General features: G+C 47.9%; 1 protein-coding gene across 4 annotated transcripts in view; it reads right to left on the reverse strand.

Moving 5' to 3' along the window:
• The window catches only part of FLNA (filamin A), a 90,077-nt gene extending 78,945 nt beyond the window's left edge, over positions 1-11,132 (reverse strand). For 3 of the 4 annotated variants that reach the window (XM_063119356.1, XM_063119354.1, XM_063119355.1), the window contains exon 1: positions 10,994-11,131. The gene's annotated coding sequence lies outside the window, so the exon portion shown is untranslated. Of the gene's footprint in view, positions 1-10,993 lie in introns of all 4 variants that reach the window. The other variant, XM_063119353.1, reaches the window with a different exon arrangement.
• Between the last annotated feature and the right edge of the window lie 10,182 nt (positions 11,133-21,314).

The following is a 21,314-nucleotide window of genomic DNA, read 5'->3' on the forward strand; positions in this document are numbered from 1 at the left end:
GCAATCCTATGCAGGTTTAGGGGGGCGGGAGTCCTACAACTCCCAGCATTTCCCAGCAAGTCTGTAAAACAATGAAGTGTTTTGCAGCATTTTAAAAGACTAACATTAGTAGGGTGACCATATGGAAAGGAGGACAGGGCTCCTTATCTTTAACAGTTATGTAGAAAAGGGAATGACCAGATACAAAAGAGGGCAGGGCTCCTGCAACTTTACCTGTTGTGATGAAGACGGAATTTCACCAGGTGCTGAATGCATACCAATGACACCTGCTGAAATTCCCTTTTCTGTGCCACTGTTAAAAGTTACAGGAGACCTGCCCTCCTTTCCATAGGGTCACCCTAACATTACGGCCACTAGCGTTCGTGGTCTAAGGCCCACTTCACCAGTTGCACCTGATTTTCCTGCTAGAAGATTAACTCAGCCCAAGAACATTGGGACTCGTGAGAAGCTGGCTTACACGGAGTCAGATCACTGCTCCGTTTGGGCTCCCCAGGCAAAAGACGCTCTGCTGGGCTACAGCCCCCATGTATGGGTGGCTTCTCATTGCCTCCCCCTGCCCCCTGCCCCTTCACTCACAGTGCTAGTTAGAGTGATGCCAGGCTCATCTGAGCCCGACTTGTAACTGGACTGGTTGGGTTTCCCCCGTGCCTTTTCCCCATCTATTCCATGTCGCTCATTCAGAACCAGCCCTACCATGAGGCAAGGTGACATCAGTCAGGGTGGTGAGTGGGGAGACGCACGGATATGACCATCCCTTGGGCACAATGAACCAGGGAATTCCTCTGTACAAGTTCCATTTGAATAGATGGGACCTCCACCCCAACAGCGCTGCCATGCTCTTGCTTAGCTCCCATTCATTTCAATGGAACTTGTGCAGGATTGCTTTCCCCATAGATTGTGCTCCATGGTAGTCAGCAGAGCAGGAATTGGGGGATTTGGTCTTTTCCCTCAAAGCATTTTTGAGGCTGGCCTTGTACTCTGTGGGTTGTGTATCCAATGTTAGTCCTACTCAGAGTAGACCCATATGCGACTTACCCTAACCCTGTCTAACTTTGGTCCCATTCAGTTCAATGAGTCTACGCTGAGTAGGATTCACATTGGATAGAGCCCTGTGCCCACCAAAGCATAGCTGACATTGGTTTTGCATGCACCTGGTCTTCTCACGGAGCTTGGTCTAGTGTATTCTTTGCAGGAAGGAAATGCCTGGGCGTGGGGCAGCTTCAGTCCAGCATCACGCTCAGCTCTAATAGGATTTCCTCAGGACCAGGACAGGACGATGTCTTAATGCCCCCCACCCCCCAGCTGTTGGCATGTAGCAAGGCAGGAGATGTGACATGTGGATTAGCCCCAGTCGTGGGAATATATAGCTAAAGAGCAGCATGAGACTGCCCTCTGCTGGCGAAGCACATACCTAAGAGGTGTGTGCGTACACACACACACATATTGCTGAGTTCCTTGCTCTGTCCTCATTCCCCGTACACCCATGATTCAGCAAAGCTGCCCTGACCAACAACTTTGCAGAAGCAATACCGACCCCACCCAGACTTCCTGAGAACGGTTTTAAAATTTCTCATTCTGTAGCAGCTCCTGACAACCCCACCGTGAGACTTCCTCATCTGAAAGGACTTTGGGTGGGGGGGCGGCAGTGTGTGTGTGTGTAGGAGCAACGGAACAATATGTGTGTTTCGTTGTAGGAGGGGACGCCCCTTGCTAGAGAATATTGGTGGGAGAGCTTAAATTCTTTACTCTTAGAGGCTGTGGTATGGCCCCAAAACTAGGCCCTCTAAACTGTGTGGTGGAGAATCCTCCAATTATTGCTGGACTACAACTCCCATCTTCTCTGACCATTGGCTGGGGCTGATAGGGGGTTGAGTCAAATGACATCTGGGCAGCCACAAGTTTCCTGCTCCTGCTCTAAACTTTGGCCCTCTTCTTCCTCCTCATTCTAGATATGTGGCAGGGTGGTAGAGATGAGGGCGGGACAAAGAACTCAACACATGCTCAATGGCACTCTTCTTTATCATTTTCATTGCACATGATCAAGGGGGGGCTAAGCCTTGGTGTTGGCATAAATAGAGTAGAGTAACTAGGGTGACTATATGGAAAAGAGGACAGGGCTTCTTTATTCTTAAACAGTTGTATAGAAAAGGGAATTTCAGCAGGTGTCATTTGTATGCATGCAGTACCTGCTGAAATTCCCGTTTCTATACAACTGTTTAAGAATAAAAGAGCCCTGTCCTCTTTCGTATGGTCAAGAGGGCAGGGCTCCTGCAGCTTTAACTGTTGTGATGAAGAGGGAATTTCACCAGGTGTTGCATGCATACAAATGACACCTGCTGAAATTCCTTTCTCTATACAACTGTTAAAGATGCAGGGGCCCTGTCCTCCTTTCCATATGGTCATTCTAAGAGTAACATCTTGGCTAGAGGGGGTGCAGATGCATAAGAGGACAGGGGGATCCTGCACCTTTGTGTAGAAGAAGGAATGTCAGCGGGTGTAGCTTGTCATGCAAGATGCACCTGCTGAAATTCCCTCTTTTACCATCTACACAACCATTAAAGCTGCAGAAACCCCGTCTGTCCTCTTCTGCATCTGGACACCTTAATCACACCCAGAAGAGCCTGAGCTATGAATCAGGACGTCCCTACTTCAAATTATCTGACTCAGCCATAAACTCACAAGGTGGGCTTAGGCAAGCCGCTCTTTCTCAGCCTCTCCACTACTGCTGTAATAATGGCCCTAATCCCTACAGGGTTGTTATCAAGATTTCTGAGACAATGTGCCTGAAGTGCTCGGAACAGTCTAAAGCAAGGATGGGGAGTGAGTGGCCCTCCAGATGTTGTTGAACTACAGTTCCCATCATCCCTGGCCATGCTGGCTGGGGCTGATGGGAGTTGCAGTCCAACAACATCTGGAGGGCCATAGGCTCTCAAATGAAGAGAACAGGAGAACTAGCATCTGGGCAGGGAAAAGGGTGCGTGGGTGCCCCCTGCTGGTCTGCCCGGGAATTGTTATAGTTTGCTTAGAGTCCCTTATTGCAACGCCTTTGAAAAAGCCATACCATACTTCTTTATTGCGATCCATGAAAAAACAAGGTTTGAAAAAGCCCTGCCTGAGAGTTAAAATTCACACACAGCCTCTTTGCTGGCAAAACTCTTCATGTGAGATGTGCCAGGCCTCAAGCCTTTGCAGAAGTCACCGTCAGGATAACACTTAGCGTCGATAAAGCATGGCCTTCCCCCAGCCTGCCACCCTCCAGATGTGTTGGACCTGCTGGCTGGGGATGGTGGGAGTCGTAGTGTGAACTAGCATACGGGTCAAGTGTTGAAAGTGCATCACATATGGCATTTCAGTGAGCCTGCCAACAGCCTGCCAAAGTAAGCCAAAATTATCGCCATATTGCAGATGTAAGAACATAGAATACAATAATGTGTGTGCGTGTGCTGGTGCCAGTGGGGTAATGCTACAAGAGTAGTTACTGAGCTCCTATGAGGGCAACTGCAGGAATAAACAAGCAAATATGCACAAAAAAACAAACTCCTAACATGTCCCAATCAGCATGGCTGACTGGGGCATGCTAGGAGTTGTAGGTTCCCCCCCCCCGTCTAAACATACATAGAATTGCACCCTTCTTTAATTACTGATAAAGCCTGCCCAAGCACTTAACTAAATAATGCTGTTATGTCATTTATCAATTTGCACACACATGCACTCATACACACACGGGAAGGGGCGGAAGAATTGTATTTTGACATTCGTGATGTCACAGGCAGTGGCCAGTAGGGTCCTTGGGTAGTTGTGCAAAACTGTAGCACACAGCCTTAATAACGTAATAACAGATTGCACTTCAGGGGAAGGGCCGTTTCCAGGTTTAGCAGGTACTTCTGAAAGCCTGCTCACAAGCTAGTTTGTCAGTGATGGCCACAGTGGGGAGGAAGAGGAGATAAATGTGTCTCAGGCCCAGTATGAGGAGGACCAGGCTCCGTGACTCTGAAAAGTAGGACAGTAAGTGCGAGGGTTAAGCATTTTTCTCTTGTGTGTGGCTGGCCGTACGCACTTGTCATGAGAATAGACATTTCACACTTTAAATTTTGAATGTGGGAAGGGGTGGGGAAGATGCCAGTTTAAAGAGGGGAAATGCAGACACAGTGCTGTCAACTGCGAATGGCACATACCCATTGAAATCGGCTGTTTCCCCTGTAATCACGGAAGCAGCAATCAAGGAAAGATCAGGCTCTTTCCCCCCCTGCTTATTACCGGAAAACCTGGCCATGTACACCATTTGCTGTGGAACCCCCTCCTGCAAGTGTGTTGGAGGAAGGTACGCCCGTTCACGCTTATGCACTTGGAGTGATGGTGTTTGCATTGTGTGCGCACATGCAAATGTGTACATTACAATTGCCAGGAGGGTTTTTTAATGTACCCCAGTCATCGTGGTTCTTGCTACTTGACTGGGTTTCAGCAACCCTTGGCTTCAGAGCTCTATGGTGGCCAGCAGAGCACCGGCTCACTTCTCTGCTAGCAAAGTGTCCAAGATTTTATGACAGGTGGAGGGAACGCCGTCTTGCAAAGTAGGTATTTCATTCGGGGGGCATGTTGTACATTTTTAGACGTTGTACCTCTGAAGGAACTCTTAGGTCAGCCTTTCCTAACTAGGTGCGTTCCAGGTGTTTTGGACTACAACACCCATCATCCCTGGCCATGCTGGTGGGACTGATGGGCACTGAAGTTGAAAAACATCTGGGTGGGAAAGGCTGCAGAACCTGGCATGTGGTGCAGCTTCTGCCCAGAATATAGATCTGTGTCAGCCCCAAGCAGTGATGCCACCTGTGCAATTCCCAAAGCAACCTTCCCAAACCCGGCACCCTCCAGATGGGCTGAACTACAACTCCCAGCATCCCCAGCCAGCATGGGAGTTGTAGTACACCACCTCCAGAGAACACCTGGTTTGGGAAGGTTGTCCACAGAGACGTGCACAGTAGGAGGGCTGAGCCCCAGCTTCTTTCTTGACGTTGTAAGAGAGTCTTGAGGTGCCCTCTGGGACCTCCACACAGCCTCCCTGGAACCCATAAAAAATCTCTGTCTCCACAAGCGGCAGTCCTGCTTGTGTGTTTCCGTTGGGCTGGCTGCGGGATATCCAGGTGTGGTATGCGGGTGATGTTGTGAAAGGGATGCTCTCAACTGAAAGTAGTGATGACGAGAAGGCAGGGGGGTGCTGAACCTCTTTCAGCCCCGGGGCTGCGATCTATTTGGAAGCAGCTCTCCAGGGCCGCATTCCAGGGGTGGGCAGGGCTGAAGGCAAAAAGGGGCATGGCCAAAACACCAACACATCTTTTACATTCAAGCCCTTACTGCCAGTAGCTAAGCCATTTTGACCATTTAGAGAGGGGAGAGGGGCATGCAGAAGTCAGGAAATCACCAAATGATTGGTGGTTGGGAGAAAGGGGAGGGGCCAGAGGCAAGAGGAGTGGTCATCCGGGGAACCCTTGAGGGCCATCCTGGGACCCCAGGAGAGCTGGATTTGGCCCTTGGGTTTGCAGTTCTGCACCCCTGCATAAGGCAGAATGAGTGGCTGGTTTGGGGTGTCAAAAAAAGGCAGTAAATTGGTATTTAATTTATTATTATTGCTGTGTGTGTGTGTGTGTGTGTGTGTGTGTGTGTTACTGCTAGGGAAGGGGAGAGGTGCTTGTTGCTGGATCTCCTGCCTCAAGTGCCAAAATAATTTGGCTGTCCTGGGGGGACGGGGAGCCATTTGCTACTCCACCTCTGGTAGCCAAATATCCTGGGCTGCCTCTGCAGCAGCGACTAGTGGGTGGGGTGGGGTAATAGGTGGTTTCCAGGCAGGAAGGGAAGGACAAGACAGAGGCACAAAAAGCAGCAGGTAACAGGGACGAATGTCCCCAAACAAATTGCTACGTATTCCTGGATCCTTCCACCCCCACCCACCCAAGGAGCCAGAGATAATCTGATCTGTAGAGCAACTCACTGAACACTCGCTTTGAGAAATAATGATGTCGCTTTGTGCTGCAGAAAAATAAATGTTCAGCAGCCCCTTCCTTTCCCCTTAGGGCAACCCAGAAAACAGGTCTATTTGGAAAAGATGGGGGCGGGGTGTTCATGAAAGAGAGGGATGCACTTCCAAGGTTCAGTCAATAGATGGCACTCTTGCCTCCCTTCCCAAATCCACACCCGCCCCATCACCTCCGCCACTCCTCCTCCTTCAAGCAGCACAGAAGAACTCCCAGCCTAGGGACCCGGCTTCATATTTTCCCCTTATTTGGAGAGCTTCATTTCTTTGGGTTTTTCAAGTAACCAGACGGACCCTCCCCAGGGCCCTGGGGGATGGGGATAGGCAGCAGTGGGCTCCGAGAGGGGCGTCAACAGAAGCAGGGAGCCTTCGGGAGGCAGAGCAACGGCATGCGCGGGTGTTGCAGGAGCACGGCAGCAGTGTGGTGGCGGGGGCAGTGGCTGGATTGGCAGGGGGTGCAGGGGTGGATCAGAGCAAGGGGAGACCCAGCTGTAAGGAATGAAGTTCGAAGCAAAGACGGTGTCCCAGTTCCTGGTTCTGCTGTGAGATCAGCCTTCCCTGCCTGGGTGTTCTCAAGATGTTTTGGACTACAATTCCCATCATTCCTGGCCATTGGGGCTGTAATCCAAAGCATCTGGAGAGCACCATGTTGAGGAAGGCTACATTAGAAAAAAACCCAACTCCTGGTACTCTGTCTTACCTAACCTGCAATAAGTATCCCACCCACCCCCGATTCTGTATTCATCTCAAGGCTTTTACTTTCCTTATAAGTATACACTGAAGGAGTGAGAGGAATGTGTGTGTGATTTATATTTTTGCCAATCTTTAATTGCCCTGGTTGTGAGTATGGTAGCATAGTTAACAGGCATTATGGGCTAGCTGAGCTGCATTGCGGCCTTGAGGGACGCAGCACTCGGGAGAAAGGGTTAGGAGTCCCGCTTGCTGACACAATTAAGGCCCAGGGCCCGTTCACACGACCATTTTGAGCCCAGAGTGGCCACTGATTTTAGTCTGCCGGTACTGACTTACTCCTACACTGCCTGGTTGTGTAAAAGCTGGCTGCTGCCACAGGCAGAGGTAAACCTGGATCAGGTTTTTGAGCAGCTGTGACTAAAACCACAGGGGAGGTGGTACTAGTATGAGGTAATATGAGGGAACTGCCTCAGGAGGTGAATTCTGCGGGACCAGGGCAGAAGTCACAATTAAAACAGCAACAAAATGTCAAGTATTTCATTATTATTGCTGTTTTATTTTTACCATCCTGGGGGGACGTGGGCTTTAGAGTTTCTGCCTCAGGTACCAAAATGGCTTGGCCTACCTCTGCCAGAAGCGGCGCAAGCATGAGGCAAAGTGAAGTGACTGCCTGGAGTGGTGACTTTCGCATTCCTCCTCCCATTTATCCTCACAACAACCCTGTGAGTAGGCTAGGCTGAGAGGCAGTGGCCATCCCATGGCCATCTAGTAAGCTTTCTGGCCGAGTGGGGATTTTAACCTGGGTCTCACTGGTGTAAAGTGTCAGGCTACGATCTTCCTTCTTGAACCTGGTGTCCTCCAAATAGGTTGGACCAGAATTTCGGGAAGGCTGCTTTTCACCACACTGGGACACCCCACCCCACCCCTCTCTTTTACACATGGCATAGAGCTGAATCTGTAAGAATATATCCAATAATGTTCTAACACAGCACAAAGACCCAGCACTAAGGATGTACCTCTTCCATCTATCCTAATTCGCAATACCTTCCTAAATTTTTTAACTGCTAGAAGCTACCCATCACTAGGACTCCATAATTCTGAGTGGGTTCCAGAAGGGATCACTCCATGCCTGCTCTATGACATTTCTTAAGCACATTCCTGTGCTCCAGCTGTCCCCAACCTGGCACCCTCCAGAGGTGTTGGACTGCAACTCCCATCAATCTTAGCCAATGGGAGTTGTAGTCCAAAACCTCTAGAGGGCGCCAGAAGGCTGCTGTAGTGCTTGGGGTTGACACAGATGGGTTATAGCCTTGAATCTGTTCCTTAACATTTATGGTCCCCTTCCCTGGTATTAATGTAATCAATAAATGAATGGTATCTATGCTACTGTCTACCATGCCTATTCCTCTGCCAATCACCTCTTTCTGCCTCAATACACTTCTAGAAGTTACACACACAACAGTGCCCCATATTCCTTCCAGCATAATCTGAAATAACTACCATCCCCCTTCTACAATATTCACATTTCAAAGGCACAGCAGAAGAGCTTGGAGGGCTCACGCACAAGATCACAACATTTTACACCTGATCAGTTAATGAAGGAAATTACATCACCGCCATCCAGCTTCCATAATCACTATCAGTAATGTGGATCCCACCCTTTTCCTTCTGTTTTATTGTGAACATGTAGTTAGTTTCAGAGATCTCTCTCACAGAGCAATCGTAGTCTACTCAGATGTAAATCCCATGGAGTTCAATAGGACTTACACTTGGGTAAGTACATATAGGACTGCAGCCAAAGGCTGTAATTCAATGCACACTTACCTGTGAGTGATCCTAATTGAGTACAGTGGGTTTTATTTCTGAATAGACATGTATAAGATTGCACTAAATTTCACGGTACATGATCTTGAATGTGAGTGTGCATTGGAAGAGATGAAAAACTCTTTAATCCCCACAGCCATGTGTACAAATGGGTGGCTAAGGAGTGATCATGCTGCATTTGTACTGTATCACACACACACACACAGAGAGAGGATTGTAGCTTTCTACATTGTGCTAATTCATCTGGAATAATACCATATCCTCCTGATTCGATGCTTGCAGTCACTAAGCTGCAAAAGAATTTCCACTTGACCCATGAATGAATATGTATCAAAATGGTCGAGGAAAAACATTCAATATTGTCTGTGTGGTGGAATGGATAGCTTGTTAGACGTGGAGCAGAAAAAAAACTGGGTCATCTGCTCACTGAGGCAGAAAGCCCACTGGGTACCTAAGAGCTTCTATTAGACTAATCTACTTCGCAGGGTTGTTATGAGGATAAGATGGGATAACACTGTGTATGCCACCCTGAACTCGTTAGAGGGAAGAAACGATATTAATATCATGATTTTGCAAATTATGAGCATGACGAGATGTTTAAAGGATGTTCGGGGATAGCTCATGTGCTCTAATGCATTCTCCCCTCCCCTCCTCATCCACACCCATTTGTGGCTGACACAGCTTCAGATATCTACCCACCATATGATTGTGTGATCACATTGTAGTGCATGCCCTGGCATATAGGAAAAAGTGATCAGAAACACGTGCATTGTGGCATGCGATGAAGTGTGAAGGGTGCCTACCCAGAAATGACTTGTGGCAGACAAATCTCCAAAATCCATGTTATTGGCAGGGAGGGGGTTTAGTGTGCAAACTCTGCACATTTTGGGTGATCTTTTGATTGGCCTAATAAAAGCATTACGCTAGTGCAGATTTTGGCATTTTTCTTATGGGCCTTGCAACTTTTGGGTGTTTTTTTTTATGGCAGATAAGTTTCCCTTGGCACAATTTAATGACTCTTAAAGCTAAAAAGCTGTTAAAAGATAGACTTCTCCCAGAGACAGACCTATTCTGAAGATAAGAGGGCCTCACAAAGCATTTTAGGGTCACATTAATGACAAGGGCACAGTCCAGTAACTGCCAACCCCCCACGTTAGTGGGAGTGGGAGCATATGGATTTGAATGTTGAATTCATGCTTATCAGGCAAATTCTAATTACCCTAGTGACAGCTACCATGTACACAGTTAGTGATCCTGTGAATGTGCTGCAAAAGCCACACAGGTGGTTCACGGGCTCCCGATGTGAACTCCCAGCCTGCCTGTCTAAACACGCACTGGCAACAATCCCACACCGGCCACGAGTGAACAGAGAAGATTGTTGAGTTTAGGAGGGTGTGCACCAAATCACCTGATAAACCGATGGTCTGTATCACTCTGCCAAGCGGAGGGGGGAATGGGGATAGGAGTTGGTTGATCACATCTGCATGCAGCAGGGGCTCATACAGAAGTGCAGTTTATCACATGGCTGCACCTGATGTGAGAGTGAAACATTCCTTACCCCCTGGTGGGAGGAGCAGCGGCACCCCCAAACGGTGACATTAACATAATGGCGAATTCACCGTTGCTAATGGTTTTACTCACCACTACCCACCCGGGTTGAGATGGAATTGAGCCCGGGAGCGGACCATGGCAAGGAATACGATCCGAGTCCCCTCCCAGCCTGCTGGCCACCTGACCTCTGCCGTCCCTTATGCCCCCTCCCCACTTTCGCTTTTCCGCGTAGCTCCCTTCCCTGCATCACAGCGCATCCCCCGCCCCCCACGTGCCGCCTCTGGCTCCCCGCGCCCCGTCTCCCCATCTTAGACTTCGGGGCTCCTGCCCCCTCCCCGATGCATCCCGACCTCTTCTATTTTCGCTTCCGGGCTCCCAATCTTTCCTCCTCCGGGCTCCTCTCTCCGCCCCACCCCCGCCACCCCATCCCTTTGCTCCTGTCTTCACCTTCTGTTGGGGTTCTATCCTTTTCCTCCCTCCCTCCCTCCCTTCCTTCCTCCGCCTGGTCCCTCATGTTCGCTCCATCCTTTTCGGCCCCTCCGCCCATGCCCGATCTCACTCCCCTTCTCCACTCCTCCGCCCCGTCCCGTCCCGTCCCGTCCCTGCCGCGCTCGCTCCTTCCCTTCCTCCCCGAGCAGCCCCGGTCCTCTCTCTTTCTCTGCCCTTCTTTCTGTTCCGCTCCTGCCACTCCCCTTCTCCACTCCTCCGTCCATCCCCTGCTGCGCTCCCTTTCTCTCCGCCCCCCCCCCACCGCTCCCCACCGCGTCCTCCCGTGCCTGCTGCGTTGCTTCGTCGCGACCTTGCGGCGGTCCCGCTCTCCCCACCTCGGGTCCCCCGGGTTCGTCCCTCCCCGCCTCCGCCCCTTCCTCGGCCCCCCGCCGCCTAGTCCCTCCTCACCTCTCCGGACCGACGGACGGGGATCGCGGTGCTGCTGCCTGCTGCCCACGGAGGTTCGGATAGGACGGTGCCTCTCGGGCCGGAGCTCGGCACGGAATGGCCGGGCGGCGGGGGGCGGCAGGGAGGACACCGGCCGGGCGGGCGGGCGGGCGGCTCAGCAAGCCTTAATTGGTAAAGAGCAGAGTCGACGGGAGGGAGGGTTTGCCGGTGGCAGCAACAGATGGATGGAGGGGGAGAGAGGAGCGAGAGGGTGGGAGGAGGAGGGACCCAGACGCCGCCCCTGGGATGAGCTCAGAGCGGTCGCAACCCGGGGTACAGGGTGCCGCCCCGATCCGGAGTAGAGCGGTGGGGAGTGCGCTGGTGGTCGAGGTGCGCCTGCCCTCTAGGGCGCGCCAACTCGAAACCGGTATTGGGCAGCTCGGCGAATTAACAAGCGGGGCAATCCTCTCCCTCCGCTAGGTGGCAGCAGCCATGGGCTGAAGCAAGGGGAGGGGGCTTACCTCCAGGCCACCGGGTTTTGGATGGGGGCAGGACAAACAGGCCTGGCTTATGGGACACCAGCCATAAGGAATTGGGTGGCTCTTGCCCAGGTCCCATATATTTCACCCAGGCACTCACAGAAGAACCTCCTGGTCAAGGGTGGGCAACCTGTGGCCCGCCAGCTGTTTTAGCCTAAAACTCCCATCAGCCCTAGCCAGCATAGCCAATGGTGAGGGATCATGGGAGTTGTAGGCCCACACATCTGGAAGGCCAGAAGCTGTCTACCTCTGTGTAGATTGTGCCCTGGGTGTGTGTGGTGGGGGAAGGAATGCCATTTGGATTTTCTCCCTCAAGGACCAAAATGCCTCTAGGGCTCCTCCTTCCCCTGCGCTAAACTTTGGGGAGGCGAGACCAAGGCCCCTCCCCCCATTAACCGGGTCACAGAGGGATGGTAATTTGATTGCCCCATTTTGCCTACATTGACCCGAGCATCAGTCATCTTAGTCATGAGACTGTTCCGTGCGCCATCAGTCTTGTCTGGGGATGAATCATGGGCATAGGAGGTAGGTGCCTCTGTGCAGGGGAGAGAGTCAGCCTGTGGGGGGTAGGAAGTGAAGTGGGGACACTCAGAAGAGGCAGGAAATGAGGAAAGGCAGGCATCGGTTTTGTGGGGTGATAAGTTGCAGCTGGGCATTGCCACAGCCGGAGATGCTGGTGACTGTCTTGGTTTGATAAAGACTTGGGAGAGAAACTACATGGGTGCTAAAATAACAAGCCTTTCATTATTCGCAAGAGATAATATGTACAGAATCCATCTTTATGTCTAAAAACCGATAAACCGTTAAATTTAAAAATGTGTTAAATTATCTACATGATTCGTTACCCATTCGCCTGAGTTCATGTATGCATGTAGCTGAGCAAGCCTATGTAATGCGTTTGACTTCATGTAATGGGGATGATTTATGTTTGCCTGCTCATTGGTGGCCCAATGTGGGTGCTTGGCTGTGCCAGCTTGTGAACATGCACTCCTATTTATTATTTGCTTGTAAAAGTTTGTATCCCATCTTCCCACCAAATGCCTTTGCTCAGGAGACTTTGGTGAAAGCCTTTATCAAAAAACCTTTTGGAAGTCCAAGTAGACCATGCCTACTGGATCATCCCTTTCCACATACTTGCTGACATTCTCAAAGAACCCTAAAGGTTAGTGAGACAGGAATTAACCTCACAGAAACCATGTTGAATCTTTTCCAGCAAGATTTCTCCGTCTATACTCTTGATAATTTCATCTTTAGTAATATTTTCCACCAATTTACCCAGGATAGACATAAAGCTAACTGGCCTAAAATTTCCTGGATCACCCTTAGATCCCACCTCAGCTTCTTCTGTTTTAATGATGTTATATTGGCCACTTTTCAATTCTTCAGTACAAAGCCCAATCTTAGAGACATATTACATAGCTTTATTAGAAGATCAGCAATTCCACATTTGAGTTCTTTAAGAATTCTATGATGGATACCATCTGATTTGTTTTTAATTTGTCAATAAGGTCTAGAACTTCATATCTTGAGGCTATTTGCCTCAATTCTACAAACACCCTTCCTGAAAACATCAGTTCAGGCATATGTCCTGTAGTCCAGGCCGAACAGTTTCTTGTAGTGAAGACTGATGCAATAATAATAATAATAATAATAATAATAATAATAATAATAATAATTCACATTCTCTGCAATCTCCTTATCCTTCTTTAATACTTCTTTAACCCTGTTGATAGTTCTTTAACTCTCCAACAGTTCAACTAGTTCCCCAGCCAGTTTCCTGCTTTTAGTGTATTTAAAGATTTTTTTCCCCTTAATGTTATTAGCAATAAGCTCCTCAAAATCCTGTGTGTGTGGGGATACCTTATTTCCTGTTTGCATTTCTTTTGTACAAGTTCATGTTTCTTTTTGTTCTCCTTGTTTGGTCAAAACTTCCAGTTTCTGAACAAAACCTTATTTTCTCTAATCACTTCCTTGACATTGCTTGTCAACCAAGCTGGTGAGGTCTTGGGCTTACTGCAACCTTTCCTGACCTGTCATATATATTCTAGCTGAGCTTCTATTATTGTGGTTTTGAGTAAACCCCAAGCATTTTGGAGAGATGTGATCCTCTTGACTTTCCCTTTTAACATGCTTTTTACCTGTCCCTCATTTTAGAGAAGTTTCCCACTTCTGAAGTCAAATGTGTATGTTCTCTGCAATTTTTGACTTTCATGTAAATTAAATTTGATAGAACTGTCATCACTGTTTGCAACTGATTCATCAGCACCAACATTTTGCACTAGGTCTTGGGCACCACCTAGGATTAACTCCAGGGTCACCTTCCCTCAAGTCGCTTCCAACTAGGGAACAGTCGTTCAGGGTATGAAGAAAGTTCACCTCTTCATTATGTCCATGAAGACCTTTTTATTCTCCCAACATTTTAACAATCTATGAATACATTTTAACATGGTGTTTTAAATTTGTAATTTTGCATTGCTGCTGTTTTTATCTGGTTGAGCTTTTATATTGTATTTTATATTATGGTTTTATACTGTTGTTTTATACTTTGAATGGTTTTAATTTTTGTGAACCGCCCAGAGAGCTCCAGCTATTGGGCGGTATAGAAATGTAATAAATAAATAAATGTCCAGAGCACACATTTATCCAGTCTATATGAGGGCAACTTAAATTACTACACCACTTTCTCCTTTGGATGCCTCCCTGATTTTATTCTCCATCTCAAGGTTGCCCTGAGTATTTTGCAAGTCCTCCATATTAAACTACTTCGTGGGGAGGGCTAGTATTGTCATCCACAACAATTCGGTGGCACTGTGCTCTCTTTGACGTCCAGAGTGCCACCACCCACCCAACCCAGATTGCTTTCCTTGTCCTTCCGATAGAGCTTGTATCCAAAGATGACCATTTCTCATTGGTTCTGTCCATTCCACCAGCTTTCCATAATGCCCACTATATCTAGGTTCTCCTTGAAAACCAAGCACTCTAATTCTATCACTTTGGCTTCTCGCATTAGCATAGAAACACCTGTACATGTTCCTCCCCAGATGCCTCTGACATGTGCTTTTGCCCCTATGGCCTTTCAACTTCTTTGACCAGCTATCAGGTTTCACTGAATGCTCATTGCCTATTTCCACTGCGTCCTCATTAGGGCAGTCAGACACATTAGGGCAATAGGAACCAAAAGCTCATGTCGGCTTCTCTGCATGATTTAGTTTAAAAGCTGCTTTGCATCTTTTTTTTATGTTAAATGCCAGCAGTCTGGTTCTGATCTGTTTCAAGTGGATACCACCCCTCTTGTATAGGCTCAGCTGATCCAAAAACATTCCCGTGCCTAATACATTTAAACCCCTTCTCCCTACACCACTGTCTCCGCCACAGCTTCACCTGTGTGTGGACCAAGCATTTCAGCGGAAGCTACCTTGGACGTCCAAGCTTTCAGCTTCCTACCCAACAGTCTAAATTTGGCTCTCAGGACCTCATGACTAAATTTCCCCACGTCATTGGTATCAATGTGCATGACGACCACTGGCTCCGCCCAACACTATCTACCAGGCTATCTAGACAAGGGGTCCATATGACTGCCCGTCTATTTTGCACCTGCCTCTGCTTGATGGACTTATGGGTTCTACTGAGAGGCAAAGCAGATCCTGTAAGTCTGCCCACTCCTGGTCTACTTTGATTGGTAGCAGCTCTCTGGTAGAGGTCTTTCCAGGAACTGGGAGATGTGTATGTGTGTGTGTGTGTGTGTGTGTGTGTGTGTGTGTGTATGCTTGGGGAGTGACTTAAGGAGGAAATTTGGAGCAAGGAAATGGTGAGTGTATAGAAACATCAAGCAAGCTCTTTTTCTGCTATCCATTGTCCTCTTCTTGAAAAAGAAATGGTATTGGGGTGCTAACACACATGCACATGTGTGTAAGAAGCAGTGGGAAAACATGGGAGGTTTGCAAATAGAAGACCCTCATCTGGAAACTGCATACAATTTTACGTTTGAAGCAAGACGATTGCACAATAAAAGCCTCATCTGGAAACACCCTGAATCTGAATAGCTTGCCCAAAGCCTGCCCTCAAATACGTGGCTAAGCAAGGATTTGAATCCAAGACTACCAGCTGCACATCCAACATCACGTTTAGGATCTGACCCTCTAGTCACTTGAATGGAATGCACGTGCTGCCTGTGTGCAAAAGCGTAAGCAATAGGATGTGTGATCGGGCGCATTCCTGCAACTACCAGCATGACCATATTTGCAACCCTTGAAATGACTCTTTGCAACATCAGGAATAAATACTTTCGATTCACACAGGCAGGCTTTACTGCTGGAGACCTTTCAAAATAAGCACGGTGATGTAATCCCATGTTAAGGCCTGCAGCAATGTACTTCACTTCCAGAGGGTTCAAGCACTTCAGTTTAAGCTACTGCTGCTCTCTTTGTTTCACGCCCATACTGAGAAAGGAAGGGACGGTTGTCCCATACTCCTTTGCATTGAGTAAAGGAAGATTGGGGAGGGATGAGGCCTTTGAAAAAGAACACTGCCCAGCTATTTTTGTACATATGTGATGCTCTACTCTGGAACATCTCCTTGATGGATCTCTTGGGAGGTATCTGTAAACATGTTGGATCTTCCAGCGCTCACTAAAAACAGCAAACTCTTTTGGCACCGAGCAAATTTCTTGTAACATATGTTCTCCTCAGCACATGAAGTAAACACCACACTGTGTCTGGTCACTTGTGAATCCTCAGATGTACTCACATATGGATCTGGTTTACTCATGCAGGCTATCAAATCCTGCCAAACCTAGATTTCTGAATCAGGATTTGGAGAGTCCGCACCCTGCCAACACACTTTGGAGCAGTCCCCAAACCATTTAGGGCCCCAGGGCCTGTCCAAATTGGGATATAGAATCATAGAATAGTAGAGTTGGAAGGGGCCTATAAGGCCATCGACTCCAACCCTCTGCTCAATGCAGGAATAACCAAGCTATTTCAGGCCTCCTCCAGGCCCTGGTATACAGTGATAATGTCATTCCCACACTTCAGAGCTGGAAACATTCTTGATATTTACATCCACGAATGGGATTTCCCCATACTTCACACTTTGCAAACACTGGAAGGGGGAACACCCAAGCCCCCCCCCCCCGCCTCTATTTGTGCTGATCATGGCCAACCTCAGCATTCTTGCCCAAGCCCTGGAATCTGCCAAATGTATATGATGTGTCCAGCAACAAAATGGTGGCCTTCAGAGCTGTGAAAAGGAGCCATCCCAGACTTTCCCCACCTATGTGGGCATGCAAGCCTGTGTGTGTGTAAGAAAAATGAACACCCCTTTCATGACATAAACACCACATAGCAGGGGCCCCTGGGTGGCTATGTGTCTTCTTTAACAGAGGACTGTCCTCTATTTGAAAGCATCTTTGAATCGAAGAGCTGCCCGCTTCAATTCTGCTTTAAAGATAAAGAACTGTAAGAACTGTTGCCCATGAAGAATTAGCACTTGAACAGGCAGGCCCACAGGTCACCTGGTCTGGTCACAGTCTTCCACACTATGCTGAGATGTACTGCATTTATATTAAAATTATAATTTCTAAATCCAGAATCCCAATCAATTTTCCATGCATACAGAGGACACCTGGGAAATTCATCCAGTTTCACCAGAATATTTCTGCAACTGAATTGTTGGTGGGTGTACCCAGTCCTAACACAGGGCATGTAATCTGTGATGATCTTCTGCTCATCTACGCAAATAGGGAAGGAGAGCTCCAGAACTTGTGTTCGCTCTGCGATGACCTTTCTCCTTTCCTTGTGGGTGGGGATTCCCAGGGGGCAAAAAGTTCTTCTTAGGGCCTTTCAGTTCTGTGCTGTACCCAACAACCCTCATGGCTACTTTGTGTGTGTTTCCTAAGAATGTAGAAGGAAGTGTCCCACGGCGGAGTTGCGCGTGTGCCTGTCACTATTTTGCACCCTGACATGCTTACAAGTTCATGACTTGCCCAGGTCAGGGTAAAGGCACAATTTAGATGGTGCTTGGGCGACCAAACTTAATGCCACAATGCCAGGGGGCGGGGGCAATGCACGGCCATCCCATGGCATTTTATTGCCTAAGGCAGAGCAGCAAATAACATCCCACCCCACCGGTAAATAATATTTAAAGCCAGGCAAGTTATTTTGCCACCTTGCAAAAAAACCCAAACAACAAAACACAATCCTCCACAAGTGCCCTCCCTGGCAGGAAATACTACTACTACATTAATCATTATCAATGTGCTGCCCTCACAGGACACCAAAAGGCAGCCGCCTTGCTCTGCCCAATGGTAGGGCCAGCCCTGGGATGCCAGACATCTCTGGACAGGGCAGGTGATGGTGGTCGTCTTCTTTGGTATCCCACATGTGAGTGACCTCTGCTGGTGTGGAAACCTGCACAAGCCAGCTTTCACCTCCATCTACAGGTCAGATCTCTGACCCAAGATGCTCAGAGCTGTGAACAACAAGCTGTCAGGTCCTTGCCAACCTGGTCTTTCCTTCTTGGGGAATTACCAATGGCACTTGTCCTGAACCCAGCGCTCTTTGAGGTGCTTGAGATGAATCAGGAAAGAATGGGTGTCTCCATGGAGAGGGGATGCCCTAAAGTTAACCAGCTCACTTCTCTACTATCAGGCAATAACCTTTTATTACAGGGATGGGGAATCGTCTTCGGCCCACCAGCTGAATTGACTCCAGGTAAGGACATCAGGGGCTGCAAGCCAGCAGTGGGTGCTGCCACAAAATTGCTAGCATGTAGGCCCGCGACGTGGTCGCTTAGAAACAGGGCACACACATGAACGACCAACCAAACTGCACAAAATTATGGGGAAGCTTTCAAGTTTTTCATAACCCTGTAACAGCTTGTTGGTTACACAAACCCAAAATTGGGGGCTGGGAATGGCTATCCTATCCTTTGACCACGTCTTGCTTAATTGCAATGAAATCAAAGTTAATTTGGAATAAAACAGGGAAAACACAGAAAATGGAGGGAAGAGGCGAAATGACTGCAGGACAGGGACAATGATGTGCGAGTGTCACGGGGCAAAATGGTAAACAAAGCAGGATGAAAGTGCGATAAAACACTGGTAAGATGGAGCTCTAAGAGGAAATGGAATATGTTGTACAAAACCCAAAACAAAATTGCAAGCTTCTAGGTGTCACAGAATTGTAGGCAAGCTTTCAACTTTTCCAGAGCCATATTAACAGATCTAGAGATCTCAAAAGCTTGCCCATAAATTTGTGTATATATAGTTGGTCTTAACTGAGGCACTGATTGTAGATTTTGAAAGTATGCTCCACTAGGCTATATGCAGGTTACATCTTGAACGAGGCAGGGTGCTTGCAAATTAAAAGCCTCGTCTGTAGGCACCCTGTCAAAGGGCTTGTTTCAGTTAGCTAATGGACAACAATGACAGGATAACCTATGGGGGAATTGGACATGTCCTCAGAAATGTGACAAGATGGTGACAAATTCAGAAATGCTGCAGCTACAGCTACATCGCAGAATGCAGGAGCCACAAATATGTTCAAAAGAGCCCCAGTGACGACCAGAAATTTAAGTCTGGTCATCAGCAGGGAAAGCAGAAGGCAGATGTTCAGATAGTTTTGACTTCAACTCCCAGAAGCCCCTGCTAGCATGGCCAATGGTTAGGAATGCTGGGAGTTGAAGTCCAAAACATCTGGAGGTGTTCAGTCTATTCTGATGCAAGAGAAACACTTTTAAAAAATCCATCAGCCATACAGAGAGGCAAAGGTTCTTTCTTCCGCTCAGACTGCAAATAAATTGTACAGACAATGCTTTTCTTTCTGTCTCATTCACAGAATTTTACAGGGGCACCTTCAACTCAGAAGCCTCCTGTGTTTTCCCACAGTGGAAAATCCTCTAAGGAAAATAAAGATGGAATAGCTGCATCATGCCTCCAGACAGTTAGCATTACGCCCCCTTTGTCTGGAAGCACCCCAGGATTCATTTAATTTCTAATGTTATTTCTTAACTTTATTTACCTTATCATGTAAAAATTATTTACTCAAGTCCTAGACAACCTTTCAAGCCAGCTGAATCTCACAATCACTTATGAAAATAATAATTAATGCCATTTTTTAAACGTCTCTTTTCTCCTCCCATATCTTCAGGTATAGATCTGACACAAATGTTTGACCTGTTTGATGCAGTAGAGGGTGCAGAGAGGTCACAGATTCGGGAACTAAGTTTCTCTTTCTGTGTTTGTTTGCAGCTTTATTTTCCAGTTCAGTTCCCCCCAACCCAACCCAACCCATCCTGATAGCTTTTATTTCTTTTTCTTCTTTTCTTAGCTCCTCTGTTGTTGCATTAAAGCAGTTAAAACTTCTATTTTTCCTACAGATTAAAGTGAACACACCCAAACACAACATGGTTAACGCAGGAAAGCAAAGCAGAGAGATAGTGCTACAAGTGGCAAACATCTAAAATTAAAAGCAATTAAACACAGCAAAGCATTCATTCTTGATGCGAGATCTATGCAGCCACATTCCACAGGTACCAGTTGCACACTGCAAATGCAATAGACAGAAAATCCAATAATGATGATGATGATGTTCTTATTCCTCTTCCCTCCCTATCCCTTTTTCCTTGGGTATTATGTCTTGTTAGATTGTAAGCCTGCAGTCAGGGACGGTCTTGTTTTATTGATTACATGCAAGCCTCTCTGGAAGCCTTTTTTGATTGAGGAGCAGGATAAAAGTACTTTAAATGAATAAAAATAAATATTATGTAATATTTACACATTGTTTTTAGTCTTCTTATATTCATTATTTTAGAGGAACCTGGGGTCATCCAATGAAACAGCAGGAAGTAGTATTTCACACAGTCATTGATTTATGGAACTCCCTGCCCTAGGATGTGGGGTGGTGGCCACTAGTTTAGACGGCTCTTAAAAGGGACTGGATACATTCATGGAGAAGGCCAGGTCTATCATGGCTACTAACTATGCTGGCTATATGAAGCCCTAGGTCCAGAGGCAGCACGCCGTTGCGTACCAGTAGCTGGGGAACAGGAACGGGAGGGTGAGGTTGCCTTCGTGTCCTGCTCGTGGGCTTCCCAGAGGCATCTGGTTGGCCACTGTCAGCTGCTGGACTAGATGGACCTTTGATCTGACCCAGCATGGCTTTTCTCATGTTCTGCACTACAACTCGGGGACAAGAATATTCATCAGATCTCACATAAGCTACAGCACGAAGACCCGCAACTTGGCTTCCTCCCTCTGTAAATGCTTGGTCATTTTGTGATCCATTGTGTTGGGAGGCTGTACGCTCCCCGTCTTAGACTCTGGAGCACATATCTAACCACAGGGCTGGGAAGGAGCAGCGGGTTTGCCTTCCATGTCCGGAAAGGATGTCGAGTCATTGACACTATTACAGGAAGTATCACACAAAGGCTGAAATACTGTGGTTCGGACATGGTTTCAGTGGCTATATTGTAAGGCAGAGCACCATTGCCTGCAGGGGAAGAAGCGCATTGCAGAAAGAGAGGCGTGGCGGTGGGCAGCAGGCGGTGTGTCCATGGCATACCCTGCCGCAGGCCTTAACGGATGAGAACAGGGCACTTTGTTTCACCCTGTCGTTACATGGACACACCCCTTCCCCTCTTCCACTACTGCGGATTGCTCAAGGCTTTTCCTCTGCCTCCCATAGTTCCGGTTGCCAACTTTTCCACCAGGCGTTCTTGCTGCTGGGCTTATAACCACAGCTCAATTGATAGTAATGAGCAAGTCAGGCAGCCGTGTCTGCATTCCCCCCCCCCCCCACACACAC

This window comes from Elgaria multicarinata, chromosome 3 (assembly GCF_023053635.1).
Source record: "Elgaria multicarinata webbii isolate HBS135686 ecotype San Diego chromosome 3, rElgMul1.1.pri, whole genome shotgun sequence".
NCBI lineage: Eukaryota > Metazoa > Chordata > Lepidosauria > Squamata > Anguidae > Elgaria > Elgaria multicarinata.